The following is a 13,070-nucleotide window of genomic DNA, read 5'->3' as shown; positions in this document are numbered from 1 at the left end:
GTAATTGTTGAAATTTTTCCAATAGAATTGATACTGTGGATTTGAGGTTGTTTCCTCGGAAAGTGTACCGTATGCTCATTACCATTAACATGAAAAGTGACATTGCCTTTGTTGCAATCAATAACAGCCCCTGCAGTATTCATAAAGGGTCTACCAAGAATAATATACATACTATCGTCCTCGGGAATATCAAGAATAACAAAGTCCGTTAAAATAGTAACATTTGCAACCACAACAGGCACATCCTCACAAATACCGACAGGTATAGCAGTTGATTTATCAGCCATTTGCAAAGATATTTTAGTAGGTGTCAACTTATTCAATTCAAGTCTATGATATAAAGAGAGAGGCATAACACTAACACCGGCTCCAAGATCACATAAAGCAGTTTTAACATAGTTTCTTTTAGTGGAGCATGGTATAGTTGGTACTCCTGGATCTCCAAGTTTCTTTGGTATTCCACCCTTAAAAGTATAATTAGCAAGCATGGTGGAATTACAGCTTCCGGTATCTTCCTTTTATTAGTAACAATATCCTTCATATACTCAGCATAAGGGTTCATTTTAAGCATATCAGTCAAACACATACACAAAAATATAGGTCTAATCATTTCAGCAAAGCGCTCAAAATCCTCATCATCCTTTTTCTTGGATGGTTTAGGAGGAAAAGGCATGGGTTTTTGAACCCATGGTTCTCTTTCTTTACCGTGCTTCATAGCAACAAAGTCTCTCTTATCATAACATTGATTCTTTGATTGTGGGTTATCAAGATCAACAGCAGGTTCAATCTCTACATCATTATCATTGCTAGGTTGAGCATCGACATGAGCATCATCATTAACATTGTCACTAGGTTCATGTTCATTACCAGATTGTGTTTCAGCATCAGAAATAGAAATATCATTGGGATTCTCAGGTGTGTCTACAACAGGTTCACTAGAAGCATGCAAAGTCCTATCAATTTTCTTCTTCTTCTTCTTCTTCTTAGAAGAACCAGGTGCATCAACATTAGTTCTCTGGGAATCTTTCTCAATTCTCTTGGGGTGGCCCTCAAGATACAAGGGTTCCTAAGTCATTTTACCCCCTCTAGTCATAACTCTAACAACACCACCATTTTTCTTATTATTTAATTCATTAAGCAAATCATTCTGAGCCTTAAGTACTTGTTCTACTTGAGTGGTAACCATAGAAGCATGTTTACTAATAAGTTTAAGTCCACCTTTAACTCTAGACATATAATCACTCAAGTGTTCAAGCATATCAACATTGCGTTCCAATTGTCTACCAACATAAGCATTGAAGTTTTCTTGTTTAACAATAAAATTATCAAACTCATCTAAGCATTGGCTAGCAGACTTATTACGAGGAATATCACCTTCATCAAGTCTATAGAGAGAATTTACCTTTACTACCTATGTCGGGTTATCAAGACCATGTATTTCTTCAATAGGTGGTAAATTCTTAACATCTTCAGCTTTAATACCTTTTTATTTCATAGATTTCTTTGCCTCTTGCATATCTTCATGACTAAGAAATAGAATACCCCTTTTCTTTGGAGTTGGCATAGGAGTTGGTTCAGGAAGTGTCCAATCATTTTCATTACTCAACATATTATTCAATATCAATTCAGCTTGATCAACAGTTCTTTCCCTGAAAACACAACCAACACAACTATCCAGGTGGTCTCTAGAAGCATCGGTTAGTCCATTATAAAAGATATCAAGTATTTCATTTTTCTTGAGAGGATGATTAGGCAAAGCATTAAGTAATCGGAGAAGCCTCCCCCAAGCTTGTGGGAGACTCTCTTCTTCAATTTGCACAAAATTATATATTTCCCTTAAGGCAGCTTGTTTCTTATGAGCGGGGAAATATTTAGTAGAGAAGTAATAAGCCATATACTGGGGACTACGCACACAACCAGGATCAAGAGAATTAAACCATGTTTTAGCTTCACCCTTTAATGAGAACGGAAACAACTTAAGGATAAAGTAATAGCGAGTTTTCTCATCATGAGTAAACAGGGTGGCTATATCATTTAATTTAGTAAGATGTGCCACAACAGTTTCAGATTCATAGCCATAAAAAGGATCAGATTCAACCAAAGTAATTAACTCAGGATCAACAGAGAAATCATAATCCTTATCAGTAATAAAGATAGGTGAAGTAGCAAAAGCAGGGTCATATTTCATTCTAGCATTCAAAGAATTTTGTTTAAGCTTAGCTAATAATTTCTTAAGATCAGATCTATTATTTCAAGTTAAGAAGTCTCTAGCAGTTTCTTCATCCATAACATAACCCTCAGGCACAACAGGCAATTCATATCTAGGGGGAGAATCTTCATCATCACTTTCATCAATATTATTAGTTTTAATAATTTCATTCTCTCTAACCCTAGCAAGTTGTTCATCAAGAAATTCACCTAGTGGCATAGTATTATCAAGCATAGAAGTATTTTCATCATAAGTATCATGCAAATCAAAAGTGGCATCATCAATAACATGCGACATATCAGAATGAATAGAAGGTGTAGGTGTCACAAGTTTACTCAAAACATAAGGTGAATCAAGTGCAGAGCTAGATGGCAGTTCCTTACCTCCCCTCGTAGTTGAGGGAAAGATCTTGGTTCTTTGATCTTTCAAGTTCTTCATAGTGATCAATAGATATAAATCCCAAGTGACTCAAAGAATAGAGCTATGCTCCCCGGCAACGGTGCCAGAAAATAGTCTTGATAACCCACAAGTATATGGGATTGCAACAGTTTTCGAGGGTAGAGTATTCAACCCAAATTTATTGATTCGACACAAGGGGAGCCAAAGAATATTCTCAAGTATTAGTAGCTGAGTTGTCAATTCAACCACACCTGGAAACTTAATATCCACAATAAGGTATTTAGTAGCAAAGCAATATGATAGTAGTGGTAACGGTAGCAAAAGTGATATTTTTGGTTTTATAGTGATTGTAACAGTAGCAATGAAAAAGTAAATAAGCGAAGAACAATATATGAAAAGCTCGTAGGCAATGGATCAGTGATGGATGATTATGTCGGATGCAATTCCTCATGCAATAGTTATAACATAGGGTGACACGGAACTAGCTCCAGTTCATCAATATAATGTAGGCATGTATTCCGAATATAGTCATACGTGCTTATGGAAAAGAACTTGCATGACATCTTTTGTCCTACCCTCCCGTGGCAGCGGGGTCCTATTGGAAACTAAGGGATATTAAGGCCTCCTTTTAATAGAGTATCGAACCAAAGCATTAACACATAGTGAATACATGAACTCCTCAAACTACGATCATCACCGGTAAGTATCCCGATTATTGTCACTTCGGGGTTAACGGATCATAACACATAATAGGTGACTATAGACTTGCAAGATAGGATCAAGAACTCACATATATTCATGAAAACATAATAGGTTCAGATCTGAAATCATGGCACTCGGGCCCTAGTGACAAGCATTAAGCATAGCAAAGTCAAAGGAACATCAATCTCAGAACATAGTGGATACTAGGGATCAACCCCTAACAAAACTAACTCGATTACATGATAAATCTCATCCAACCCATCACCGTCCAGCAAGCCTACGATGGAATTACTCATGCACCGCGGTGAGCATCATGAAATTGGTGATGGAGGAAGGTTGATGATGACGATGGCGACGGATTCCCCTCTCCGGAGCCCCGAACGGACTCCAGATCAGCCCTCCCGAGAGAGTTTAGGGCTTGGCGGCGGCTCCGTATCATAAAACGCGATGAATCCTTCTCTCTGATTTTTTTCTCCCTGAAAGTGAATATATGGAGTTGGAGTTGAGGTCGGTGGAGCGTCAGGGGGCCCACGAGGCAGGGGGGCGCGCCCCCACCCTCATGGACAGGGTGTGGGCCCCCTGACGTGGATTCTTTCGCCAGTGTTTTTTTATATATTCCAAAAATAATCTCCATTGATTTTTAGGTCATTCCGGGAACTTTTATTTCTGCACAAAAATAACACCATGGCAATTCTGCTGAAAACAGCGTCAGTCCGGGTTAGTTCCATTCAAATCATGCAAGTTAGAGTCCAAAACAAGGGCAAAAGTGTTTGGAAAAGTAGATACGTTGGAGACGTATCAGCGAGCATTAAGCATAATTGACACCGAATAATGCACCACAAGTAGGATGGAATTTCATTGCATAACTATTGACTTTCGTGCTTGCATAGGGAATCACAAACCTTAACACCAATATTCTTACTAAAGCATAATTACTCATCAACATGACTCACATATCACATTATCATATCTCAAAACTATTACTTAGAATCAAGTTTATTTTGTCCAATGATCTTCATGAAAGTTTTTATCATATCCTTCTTGGATATGTATCACTTTGGGACTAATTTTCATGTGTTGCTTTTGATAAGCTCAAACAGATATAAGTGACGATCATGAGCATAATATTTCTTTCTCTCAAATTAATTTAAGTGAAGCAAGAGAGAATTTCTTGAAAATTTTACTAACTCTCAAATAAATCTAAGTGAAGCAAGAGATCATTTCTCCAAAAATACTAAAGCACACCGTGCTCAAAAAGATATAAGTGAAGCACTAGAGCAAATCCACACCTCATAGAAATTTAAGTGAAGCATAGAGAGCAATTCTAACAAGACATGACATAATTTTGGCTCCACTCAGGGCATCCCCAAGCTTAGTTGCTTGCTTCTCTTTGGATAATAGCAGGGGATGCCATGGGCATCCCCAAGCTTTGGCTCTTCTTACTCCTTATACCTTCACCCATCGTAAGATAACTCAAAACTTGAAAACTTCAATAACACAAAACTTAACAAACCTGTCGTGGAATTGTCATGGCAGATGTCCTAGCAAAAGGACTTAGCCGTAGGGCCATCGCAACTAGGAAGCTTAAAGGGGTTAATCGGGACAAAGGACATGAGAGGTTTATACTAGTTCGGCCCCTTGCGATGAAGGTAAAAGCCTACGTCTAGTTGTGTTGGAATTGCTGAGGTTTCGATGACCAGGGAGCGAATCTGCTTTGCCTGGCTTCGAGTTGTTGTTTCTTGTCCTAAGCCGCCGCCGGGTCATCCCCTTATATACATGGTTTGACGCCTGGTGGCCTACAGAGTCCCGGCCGGCTCATAAAACGTGTCCGACACGGTGACTTCTTTTATATGTCTTTCTTTACAAGTCTTTCCTTACATACGGCGGTTTACAATATTGGGCCTTAAGCCACCTCTGGGCTTAGGCCTTCTATAAGTCTTAACAAACTATCACCTTTGAATATTTACTGGGCTTCTTTTGTAACCCGCCATTAGGGTTGACCCGGCCCCTCCTGGGCGGGTCATAACTAGTAGCTATATCCCCAACATTAGGCCCTAGGTTGACTTGAACTTTGTTCTTTGTCAATCTTCAATACTTAGACGAAATCCATCTTCCTCTCTTCATAGAAATTCTATAACCCGCCATGATGTCATCTTCTGAAAACACGAAAAACTGCCATGACATCATCCTCAACGGATCTTTATCTTTTAATGTCTTCCAAGAATCGAGGCGTCCGTTTAGTTGGATAATCATTATTTGGGTCTTCCTTGATTTTTGCGCCTGCCTATTTGCTTATCCCCTTATAAATAGGCACACCCCGGTCTTTCTCATTCTTCTCCTTCTTTGTCTTCTTCCTCTCGCAACCCTACTGCTGCTCGAGCTCCACCGTCGTCGCAGAAGCACCTCGTCTTCGTCGACTTTGGCCGCTACATCAACCTGAATCGGTCCAGAGAACGGCGGCGTCCTCTGCAGAAGATCCGTGGTTGTAAGTGTTCACCTTCATGTTCCTCAGATCCACATTAGGGTTTCTAGGTTTTCTGCTTGTTCTTTACAGTTCATCTCAGTTTCTTCGTAGTTCTTCCATTGCAGCTTCTTCTTGATCCAAAAAGAACATATACTCGTGCGGTAGTTGTTTTGTGCCCATCCTTGATACTAGTAGATTCCTTCTTCTGGTACAAAAGGCCTCATTAGAACTCACGAACTCATCTGTGCTAGACTTTTAGGTCTAGAATATTTTCCATTTTGAACGACCATTTGATCCGGAATAATATCAAGAAATTAGGAAACTTGTTTGCCTCAACACTTAGCCAATTCTGTTTCTGGTTTCCTTCAAATGTCTTTAGTCATGGCGGCTTATGACGCCGGCTTACTTTTTCCTCATATGACATTAGCCCTTACTTAAGCCGCCATTACTTATTTGCACCATCATCATTTTACTTTTAATTTCACCATTGAATTGAACCGACACGTTTCTATCCCTTCAGTTTGTCCTCTGATCATCATGCCGTCAAAGGCACTGACTGTCTACAACTGGGTCCCTTCCACAGTCACCGAAGATAACTTGAAGGAATTCTTCACCATAGGGATTTTGCCAGGTGATGACCCATGATATGTCTCCAACGTATCTATAATTTTTGATTGCTCCATGCTATATTATCTACTGTCTTGGACATTATTGGGCTTTATTATCCACTTTTATATTATTTTGGGACTAACCTATTAACTGGAAGCCCAGCCCAGAATTGCTGTTTTTTGCCTGTTTTAGGGTTTCAAAGAAAAGGAATATCAAACGGAGTCCAAATGGAATGAAACCCTCGGGAACGTGATTTTCTCACCGAATACAACTCAGGAGACTTGGACCCTACGTCAAGCCAATCAATAGGAGGCCACGAGGTAGGGGGGCGCGCCTGCCCCCCCCAGGCGCGCCCTCCACCCTCGTGGGCCCCCTGTTGCTCCACCAACGTACTTCTTCCTCCTATATATACCCACGTACGCCCAAACGATCAAATACGGAGCCAAAACCCTAATTCCACCGCCGTAACTTTCTGTATCCACGAGATCCCATCTTGGGGACTGTTCCGGAGCTCCGCCGGAGGGGGCATCGATCACGGAGGGCTTCTACATCAACACCATAGCCTCTCCGATGAAGTGTGAGTAGTTTAATTCAGACCTACGGGTCCATAGTTAGTAGCTAGATGGCTTCTTATCTCTTTTTGGATCTCAATACAATGTTCTCCCCCTCTCTTGTGGAGATCTATTCGATGTAATCTTCTTTTTGCGGTGTGTTTGTTGAGAGCAATGAATTGTGGGTTTATGATCAAGTCTATCTATGAATAATATTTGAATCTTCTCTGAATTCTTTTATGTATGATTGGTTATCTTTGCAAGTCTCTTCGAATTATCAGTTTGGTTTGGCCTACTAGATTGATCTTTCTTGCAATGGGAGAAGTGCTTAGCTTTGGGTTTAATCTCGCGGTGTCCTTTCCCGGTGACAGTAAGGGCAACAAGGCACGTATTGTATTGTTGCCATCGAGGATAACAAGATGGGGTTTTCTTCATATTGCATGAGTCTATCCCTCTACATCATGTCATCTTGCTTAAGGCGTTATTTTAACTTAATACTCTAGATGCATGCTGGATAGCGGTCGATGAGTGGAGTAATAGTAGTAGATGCAGGCATGAGTCGGTCTACTTGTCTCGGACGTGATGCCTATATACATGATCATACCTAGATATTCTCATAACTATGCTCAGTTATGTCAATTGCTCAACAGTAATTTGTTCACCTACCGTAGAATACTTATGCTCTCGAGAGAAGCCACTAGTGAAACCTATGGCCCCCGGGTCTATCTTTATCATATCAATCTCCTACTACTTAGTTATTTACTTTGCCTTTATTTTACTTTGCATCTTTATCATAAAAATACCAAAAATATTATCTTATCATATCTATCAGATCTCACTCTCGTAAGTGGCCCTATAGGGATTGACAACCCCTATTTGCATTGGTTGCGAGGATTTATTTGTTTTGTGCAGGTACGAGGGACTCGTGTGTAGTCTCCTACTGGATTGATACCTTGGTTCTCAAAAACTGAGGGAAATACTTACGCTACTTTGCTGCATCATCCCTTCCTCTTCGGGGAAAACCAACGCAGTTCTAAAAGAGGTAGCAAGAAGGATTTCTGGCGCCGTTGCCGGGTAGGTCTACGCAAAAGTCAACATACCAAGTACCCATCACACACCCTTATCTCCCGCATTACATTATTTGCCTTTTGCCTCTCATTTTCCTCTCCCCCAATTCACCCTTGCCGTTTTATTCGCCCTCTCTCTCTATCCTCCCTCTCTATTTGCCTCTTTTAGTCCGCTTGCTTTTTGTTTGCTTGTGTGTTAGTTTGCTTGCTTGTCGTTATGGCTAGTCCCTTATCTTCTCTGTTGTCTCCCAAGAATGAAATTCTAAATTTTAAGCAAAGGGAGGGTGAAAATAAAAAAGATGCTTGGTATAGAATTTGCAATGCTCAAAATAAATCTGCTAGGAAGCAATCTACTACCATTCTCCTTCGCAATTTTTATGTAGGCATTATCCTTGGCACCGTTATGTTCTTGATACTATTACCGGAGGGAATTTTTTGGGTAGCCATACTTTTGATTCTTATAATGCTATGTTAGATTTATTTGGCTCCCCCCTCTTTTGGTTAATGGAACTATATTAATTTTGGAGCATGTAATGCAAAGGCTTGAAATTATTGAAAATAAGGTTGCTACCGTAGAGTTAATTGAAAATTTGGATAAAAAGATCCACAACCTAATCTCTCAATATGGATCTAAAGTAGGAGTTACTTTTAAAGATATTAAAGAAAAGGAACCCATAGTTAATGAGAAAATAAATCACGATTCCGTTAGGATCGATAAACTTGAGAATATTATTACCAATCTGGGAACCGCCTTTTCTTCCATAAAGAATACTACAAGTTCCTCCACTAAAGTTTCCAAGCTTATGTATGTTCCTAAAAATAAGGGTGAATCATCTAGTAAGGAAAATGCGGATCTTAAATCTATAAGTGTTCATCCCAATCTTTTTGCTATCATTAAGGAACCATTTGTTACAAATGATTTTTTCGATCTTGTTCCTAAAAGCTTGATAATTAATAAAAATAAAGAAACTCCTAAAGATGGTAGATGCCTCATTGAAGAATTGCCTACCAAAGATGGCAATACCTAGATCTGTTCGTGCTTGTTATGCCTAGCTAGGGGCGTTAAACGATAGCGCTTGTTGGGAGGCAACCCAATTTTATTTTTATTCCTTGCTTTTTGCTCCTGATTAGTAATAAATAAATTATTTAGATTCTGTTTTGGTTGTGTTTTTTGTGTTTAATTAGTGTTTGTGCCAAGTAGAACCGTTCGGAAGACTTGGGGAAAGTCTTGTTGAACTTGCTGTAAAAAACAGAAACTTTAGCGCTCACGAGAACTGCTGTCATTTTTATTTGGAGAGTTATATTAATTAATTTTTTTTGCAGATGATTAATAGATAAATTCCTCACGTCCAGCAATTTATTTTAGTATTTTTGGGGTTCCAGATCTTGCGCTAGCTACAGATTACTACAGACTGTTCTGTTTTTGACAGATTCTGTTTTTCGTGTGTTGTTTGCTTATTTTGATGAATCTATGGCTAGTAAAATAGTTTATAAACCATAGAGAAGTTGGAATACAGTAGGTATAACACCCATATAAATAAAGAATGAGTTCATTACAGTACCTTGAAGTGGTCTTTTGTTTTCTTTCGCTAACGGAGCTCACGAGTTTTCTACTTTAAGTTTTGTGTTGTGAAGTTTTTAAGTTTTGGATAAAGATTTGATGGATTATGGAACAAGGAGTGGCAAGAGCCTAAGCTTGGGGATACCCATGGCACCCCCAAGATAATCTAAGGACACCTAAAAGCCAAAGCTTGGGGATGCCCCAGAAGGCATCCCCTCTTTCGTCTACTTCTATCGGTAACTTTACTTGGAGCTATATTTTTATTTACCACATGATATGTGTTTTACTTGGAGCGTCTTGTATGATTTGAGTCTTTGCTTGTTAGTTTACCACAATCATCCTTGATGTACACACCTTTTGAGAGAGCCATACATGATTTGGAATTTGTTAGAATACTCTATGTGCTTCGCTTATATCTTTTGAGTTATATAATTTTGCTCTAGTGCTTCACTTATATCTTTTAGAGCACGGTGGTGGATTTGTTTTATAGAAACTATTGATCTCTCATGCTTCACTTAGATTATTTTGAGAGTCTTAATAGCATGGTAATTTGCTTAAAATCCTAATATGCTTGGTATGCAAGATTAATAATAAAACTTTCTTATGAGTGTGTTGAATACTAAGAGAAGTTTGATGCTTGATGATTGTTTTGAGACATGGAGGTAATAATATCAAAGTCGTGCTAGTTGAGTAGTTGTGAAATTGAGAAATACTTGTGTTGAGGTTTGCAAGTCCCGTAGCATGCACGTATGGTAAACATTATGCAACCAATTTGAAACATGAGGTGTTATTTGATTGTCTTCCTTATGAGTGGCGGTCGGGGACGAGCGATGGTCTTTTCCTACCAATCTATCCCCCTAGGAGCATGCGCGTAGTACCGAGGTTTTTGATGACTTGTAGATTTTTGCAATAAGTATGTGAGTTCTTTATGACTAATGTTGAGTCCATGGATTATACGCACTCTCACCCTTCCATCCTTGCTAGCCTCTTCGGTACCGTGTATTGCCCTTTCTCACATTGAGAGTTGGCGCAAACTTCGCTGGTGCATCCAAACCCCGTGATATGATACGCTCTTTCACACATAAACATCCTTATATCTTCCTCAAAACAGCCACCATACCTACCTATTATGGCATTTCCATAGCCATTCCGAGATATATTGCCATGCAACTTCCCATCATTCCGTTCATCATGACACATTCATCAATGTCATATTGCTTAACATGATCATGTAGTTGACATAGTATTTGTGGCAAAGCCACCGTTCATAGTTCTTTCATACATGTCACTCATGAGTCATTGCATATCCCGGTACACCGCCGGAGGCATTTATATAGAGTCATCTTTGTTCTAGTATCGAGTTGTAATCATTGAGTTATAAATAAATAGAAGTGTGATGATCATCATTTTATAGAGCATTGTCCCAAGTGAGGAATATAAAAAAAGGAAAAAAAAGAGAAAGGCCATAAAAAAGAGAAAAGGCCCCAAAAAATGAGAGAAAAAGAGAGAAGGGACAATGTTACTATCCTTTGCCACACTTGTGCTTCAAAGTAGCACCATGATCTTCATAGTAGAGAGTCTCTCATGTTATCACTTTCATATACTAGTGGGAATTTTTCATTATAGAACTTGGCTTGTATATTCCAACAATGGGCCTCCTCAAGTGCCCTAGGTTTTCGTGAGCAAGCAAGTTGGATGCACACCCACTAGTTTCTTTTGTTGAGCTTTCATACATTCATAGCTCTAGTGCATCCATTGCATGGCGATCCCTACTCCTTGCATTAACATCAATCGGTGGGCATCTCCATAGCCCATTGATTAGCCTCGTTGATGTGAGACTTTCTCCTTTTTTGTCTTCTCCACATAACCCCCCTCATTATATTCTATTCCACCTATAGTGCTATGTCCATGGCTCGCGCTTATATATTGCGTGAAAGTTTATAGGTTTGAGATTACTAAAGTATGAAACAATTTCTTGGCTTGTCATCGGGGTTGTGCATGATGATAGCATTCTTGTGTGACGAAAATGAAACATGACTAAACCATATGATTTTGTAGGGATGAACTTTCTTTGGCCATGTTATTTTGAGAAGACATAATTGCTTAGTTAGTATGCTTGAAGTATTATCATTTTTATGTCAATATAAACTTTTGTCTTAAATCTTTCGGATCTGAATATTCATACCACAATTAAGAAGAATTACATTAAAATTATGCCAAGTAGCACTCCGCATCAAAAAATCTATTTTTATCATTTACCTACTCGAGGATGAGCAAGAATTAAGCTTGGGGATGCTTGATACGTCTCCAACGTATCTATAATTTTTGATTGCTCCATGCTATATTATCTAATGTTTTGGACATTATTGGGCTTTATTATCCACTTTTATATTATTTTTGGGACTAACCTATTAACAGAAGGCCCATCCCAGAATTGCTGTTTTTTTACTTGTTTTAGGGTTTCGAAGAAAAGGAATATCAAACGGAGTCCAAACGAAACGAAACCTTCGGGAACGTGATTTTCTCACCGAATACAACTCAGGAGACTTGGACCCTACGTCAAGCCAATCAAAAGGAGGCCACGAGGTAGGGGGCGCGCCTGCCCCCCCAGGTGCGCCCTCCACCCTCGTGGGCCCCCTGTTGCTCCACCGACGTACTTCTTCCTCCTATATATACCCACGTACCCCCAAACGATTAGATACGGAGCCAAAACCCTAATTCCACCGCCGTAAATTTCTGTATCCACGAGATCCCCTCTTGGGGCCTGTTCCGGAGCTCCGCCGGAGGGGGCATCGATCACAGAGGTCTTCTACATCAACACCATAGCCTCTCCGATGAAGTGTGAGTAGTTTACTTCAGACCTACGGGTCCATAGTTAGTAGCTAGATGGCTTCTTCTCTCTTTTTGGATCTCAATACAATGTTCTCCCCCTCTCTTGTGGAGATCTATTCAATGTAATCTTCTTTTTGCGGTGTGTTTGTTGAGACCGATGAATTGTGGGTTTATGATCAAGTCTATCTATGAATAATATTTGAATCTTCTCTGAATTCTTTTATGTATGATTGGTTATCTTTGCAAGTCTCTTCGAATTATCAGTTTGGTTTGGCCTACTAGATTGATCTTTCTTGCAATGGGAGAAGTGCTTAGCTTTGGGTTCAATCTTGCGGTGTCCTTTCCCGGTGACAGTAAGGGCAGCAAGGCACATATTGTATTGTTTCCATCGAGGATAACAAGATGGGGTTTTCTTCATATTGCATGAGTCTATCCCTCTACATCATGTCATCTTGCTTAAGGCGTTACTCTGTTTTAACTTAATACTCTAGATGCATGCTGGATAGCGGTCGACGAGTGGAGTAATAGTAGTAGATGAAGGCAGGAGTCAGTCTACTTGTCTCGGACGTGATGCCTATATACATGATCATACCTAGATATTCTCATAACTATGCTCAATTATGTCAATTGCTCAACAGTAATTTGTTCACCCACCGTAGAATACTTATGCTCTCGA

The sequence above is a fragment of the Triticum aestivum genome, chromosome 5A, assembly GCF_018294505.1.
Source record: "Triticum aestivum cultivar Chinese Spring chromosome 5A, IWGSC CS RefSeq v2.1, whole genome shotgun sequence".
Taxonomy (NCBI): domain Eukaryota; kingdom Viridiplantae; phylum Streptophyta; class Magnoliopsida; order Poales; family Poaceae; genus Triticum; species Triticum aestivum.
This window is presented reverse-complemented; position numbering follows the sequence as displayed.